Source organism: Amphibalanus amphitrite, unplaced genomic scaffold (genome assembly GCF_019059575.1).
Source record: "Amphibalanus amphitrite isolate SeventyFive unplaced genomic scaffold, NRLGWU_Aamphi_draft 000570F_arrow, whole genome shotgun sequence".
NCBI lineage: Eukaryota > Metazoa > Arthropoda > Thecostraca > Balanomorpha > Balanidae > Amphibalanus > Amphibalanus amphitrite.
In genome coordinates this window covers 285,246-290,332 of record NW_024882064.1, presented here as the reverse complement: position 1 = coordinate 290,332, position 5,087 = coordinate 285,246, and the positions used below count along the sequence as shown (strand labels likewise).

Below are 5,087 nucleotides of genomic sequence, written 5' to 3'. Positions count from 1 at the left end.
TTTATAGTAATGTAATTACATCAGCCCTAGACATATAGCCCTGAAGACGCTGATAAAGGATATGCGGCACCGAAGGTAGATGCAATTGGCATGCTAATTTAAGATAAAATTCGTTTCCCATTATGGCTACCATACTTTATATCTATGTATGCAGTATGCAATGGACAATGATCGACAATAAGTGCAATTTTAGCCCTCACCCGTTCGTAGTTTGTCAGCGTCTTACGAGTAGGGGAAGCCAGGGTGAACGGAGTGAACTCCAGCCGTTCGCCCCTCGACGGAGCAAGAACGGAAAAAAATAGGTATGCTGTCCGCGATGTGAGTAAACCAGTGATACCAAATTTCAGGGTACTAGGTCAACGGGTGAACTCAGAGGTCAGGTCAAACACTGGAAATCGAACCAGTAAAGTCACTGGAGTTTGAGATCTTTCGCTATAAAATCGACCAAAACGCGTGAACTGTCGGCGAAATGGGTTACATCATTCCCAATCAACCTCATCTCGAAATCTAGCGAACCGGGTCACATAAGGTCATACAAGGTCAGCGACCTTAGATGACCTCGGATGGCCTTGACACATGGCGGGTCATGTGAAGTGTATTTATGGGCGCCGATCTCGAATCCCGTGTCAATCTTACTTTAAAAAATGATTTGCGGGCACAAATCCGCAAACATAATTAAGGATTACGAATAAAATGAGCAAGATGCTCCGAAAACTGCCCATATGAAGCGCAGCCTTGACCTCGAGGCAAATGCACGTTATCTAGACATCAACACTAAAAAAACGCATGTAAAATGCATAAACATGCACTAGAAGGCAAGGAAATTCACCCGGATGCGGCAAATCGCAAAATCCGCTTATTTTAGCCGAACATGACCTGACCCGAGCTCCGATGACCCATTCCTCACTTTGAATCAATCCGCGCCCCCTACAGGCACCGACATCGCCCTTGCAGACAGCACCGACGATAGTCGCACAGGCACGTGGCGAGCTAGTGTAACTGTAGCCGCGCCTTCAGCCACGAACACCAGTTTGTGCCGGATCAGCCAGCCACGGAGCAGAGACGGCCGGCAACGAATCGGCAATTAACAGTGCTACATATCGACACGGTCACAAGAGGCGAGGCGTTAACCCAGCGCCCACTGCATTGGTCGCCAGTGGACCCACTCAGTCACTAAGCAATCATCGACAAAATACGTCTTTTATCGGCCAGACATTGATCTGTTCATTAATATGAAGTGTCCATCCAAATCCACGCTATCCGCCACACAGCAGCTATCGACGGTAGATACCCACTCCAGCGGCAGCTGGCCGCCACTCACTGACACCGGCTAGAGACAGCTGACCGCTGAAATCACCAACACTTCGGTAGGGTATGAGCGGGTCTCAGTCAGATCCCAGGCATGTAATCCGTCCCCACCTTAGCTCATCTGGCAGAGATGATGAAGAGGTGGTAAAGCTGTGTCATGTCGTCCGGCTGGATGTCGCTCACCAGGGCCTCCTGACAGGTGCTACAGCTGACAGAGTCGAGCGCCTTCTTCACCACGAACCCTGCGATGTAGGTGACGATGTTGCCCACCAGACGACAGCCCAGGCTGGAAGTCGTGCTCCGTGATGATGTGGAGTGCCGTGGCACCGTTGTCTGAGGTGGTGGAGGCCGAGGTAGTAAGGCTGGCTCCCCGTCCGCTGGTCGTGTGACCGACTGCCAGGATGCTGGTCGGGTCGAGGGCTGCCACTTTCCCTGTGCTGCCGGGCCGGACGCCGCAGCGGTGGAGCAGGTGCCGGAATATCCCGCAGAACTGTGCGGCACTGGGGTTGTTCCAGCCACCTGGAAGGTTCGATTAGTATCAATAAAATATGGCTAATAGTGTTTAGTGTTAACATACGCCAGGCACAATTGTGTTGTATTTGTTGTTAACACATTGTTGACACACACGCACACGCACACACACACGCACACACACACACACACACACATGTTGGCAATGGTAAAGCAGTCTCCGGGCATTTGGTAATAATTTTTTGCACTTATTCTGGTTTTAGTGACTGATGGGCCTTTACCCACGCATGACTGGAGGGTGGGGCTCTACAGAGCCCCTCTCCTGTTTTCTGCAATAAAATATTTACATTTATATATTGAAAAATTAAAATATATATTTGTTGCAATATTTCTAAACCACTAGACGTGTCAATACAAAACTTGCAGTACCTTCGGCTGCATCAATCTGAAACATTTTATAGAAATAAAAATTGTGTAGCTACCATAGGTCGGCCGTAAATGACGTCAGAGTGATCAGTGAAGTCATATTCTGCCAATTTTGATGCAAGAAATTGAACTACAGCAATCGCTCTCGGTGACAGATAACCTGTAACAATATAAAAAATCAAGAGTCTGTAGCTTTTACTTGCCAATGCAGGCTGATCTCTTGACTCTTGAGCCTCATCCCTGGTTTGTCAGCAATCAAATCCTGCACATCTATTTGGCATCTTGATTCTTGAGAGACTGAGAGGCAAATTTCAATTTCAAAAGATACTAGTCTTTAAAGCTGAAACATATTAACAGTTAGTCAGATCAAAACAAGGCCTGTAGCATACAAGTGTAGGATACTGGATTTGCACACAGTACACACTACAAAATACACATAGCAAACAGTGAGATTACAGTCATGGAAAAGCATCAGGTTTTTAAAATAATAGTTTACACAGACTTAAATACAAGAATTTAAATGAGCTTCAAATAAAATGAGAAGTGGAGTGAAGTACTTAACAAATAAGGGTATCCATAAATCTGGTGCCACCGTCGGCACATATAAGGTTGGTAGGTTGTAGGTGGGTAGGTTGTAGGTACCTATGGAGGTTGTATGTGGGTTGAGGTTTGTAGGTTGTAGGTTAGTTAGGTTAGTAGGTAAGGTTAGGTCAAGTAAGATTATGATTTTTATCTTCCTTGGACTTCATATTTACTTGTTAGCACTTAGCATTGATGGTAACGCCAGATTTACTAATACCCTATTTACTGATACTGATAACAGGTGAGCCAAAAGAGCATGAAGTGTAGTTTAAGCTTTACAATGTGAAAACTAATTAGGTAATGACAATCTGAGTTTAGGTGCTCCAACTAACGCACATTTTTACGTCACCCCTGTGCTGTTCATTAGGTATTGGGATCAAATGTGCGACACGGTTCACTGGTGCAGATATCACGACGTCTGGCATTTTCACTATCTATCAGCTCTGGTTGAGGGTGAGCGTGGTATGCCACTGCACTCTGAACCCAGAGCGGATAAGAGCCCCCGAGGCATCTGGCATAGTGCATGGATTTTTCGTTTGGCACTGAACTACTATTTAATACTAACTGATGACATTAAGTAAAGTACTTATTTAAAACCTATAATCATAAAACCTTCTTACTTCATAAATATTGTCCATTGAAGGCAACAGTAGAAAGTGAGCAGGCAAAGCAAGTGTAGGTAATGAGTCTGCTTTCCGCTGCCAATGTTCTGGTACCTATCTAGGTAAGCTTTCTTTGTGAAAAATCATATGACTGATGCTCTATCCATGCAAGAATAATTAAAGGATTGTGGTGTGCACAAAAAAAAACATGGGAACTGAATTAAATCTAAAACAGGCATGCCAAGCAAATCTACCTTTGGTGCCGCCTATTCTTCATCAGCGTCAACAGTGCAACATGTCTAAGGCTAACGTAGCCAAATTACAATAGATAAGCATATTTCAGCACTTGTTCCACAATCTACACATTCCAAAGAATGCCGTGAGCAAAAAAGATTAGCACTTTTCGGTCGAAAAATACCACAAAATCAGTCTCAAATACCCCCCTCCTCCCGTAGTGTTTACACAGCGCCGCAGATTCCCGCCCTCACAAACATGGCGGCCAGTCGCACGCACTAAAACACTGCCAATGTCCCATCTAGTCTTTTATATCTATGTCCTCTACCATTTTTCACGAAACCCAGCCGATCTTCTACGGCGTACAGGGTAAAGATTTCTCTGCACGCCAGCACCCTCGATCCGCCTCTCCGGTCGTCGGTTCGCGGTCCTCGGTAGCGCAGTCGGTTGCGTATCGGGCTACAGATCCGAGGATCGTGAGTTCGAATCCCGGGAGCGCCGCGTGATTTTGGCTAGAATTAAATGATGTAGATTCTTGAATGTTTGCATAATCAATTATTAATAGCTAATTGAATGTATCTGCCCACTAATCGGCCCTTAAAACCTGTTATTTAAGAAATTTAAGAAATGATTGTCACGTGCGCGTCACTACTGCCAACCATAAGCGCTACCATATTCTAGATTGAACTAACTTTTTGCTAGTCCCGACCACATATAGTAGGTTTTCTAGTAGTTATACTAGAAATTCCTACCAAAGTTCGTCCTACTCTTCACTCAATATACCCTGCGATAAAGACATGTTACCGGATAAATTATATATGTTCTGTAATGTGGGGCTATTTGAGACAGAGGGGCTTTTAGATTCAATATGTAATTGTCTCGTAAAATCGCTATGAAATGAAAGCCGTTTGATTTTTTCACTTTTACTCTAGCAATTTAGCATTTGATTCCAGAACAACCTGATCAAAAATTAACAAAAATATCAATTTTCATTTTGTAGCGGTTTTACTAAACCACTACATACTGTCTCAAATAACACCACCTTACGGTTTGTAATATGCATGTAGAATTAGCACGTACAATGTACTTGAAAGGTGCATTTGTGTTCCACCAGGATCTCCAATGGACTTCACAGTCCGAGATGCAGAGCTGGTGACCCACACTGAACTACTGACTGAGGATGCTCCTGTATTGAGAGCGAAGCCTGCAGCTATAGCTACAGCCGTCATCGGAGACTTCAAAACTCGCCGTGCTCGTGGTATCATAGAGGCGCTGAGCAAAGCTGACACAAGCTGCGCAAATTACGCTCATTGTGGTGGATGTTGCGGCCGCGGTTGCGGATGTCATCCCCAGAAGTAATATCAGCAATCTGTTATGTCAGTCAGTTGTGCGATCTAACGCAGTGGCGGATCCAGGGGGGGGGGGCAAAATGGGCATTTGCCCCCCCCCCCCAAACGGCATGAT

General features: G+C 45.1%; 1 long non-coding RNA gene across 1 annotated transcript; it reads right to left on the bottom strand.

The window, feature by feature from the left end:
• Window positions 1–582: 582 nt before the first annotated feature.
• On the bottom strand, window positions 583–2,361 carry LOC122394051. Its single transcript, XR_006258791.1, has 2 exons — window positions 2,262–2,361; window positions 583–1,827 (listed from the first exon to the last, which is right to left on the bottom strand). It is a non-coding gene; the product is annotated as an uncharacterized LOC122394051 (long non-coding RNA).
• Between the last annotated feature and the right edge of the window lie 2,726 nt (window positions 2,362–5,087).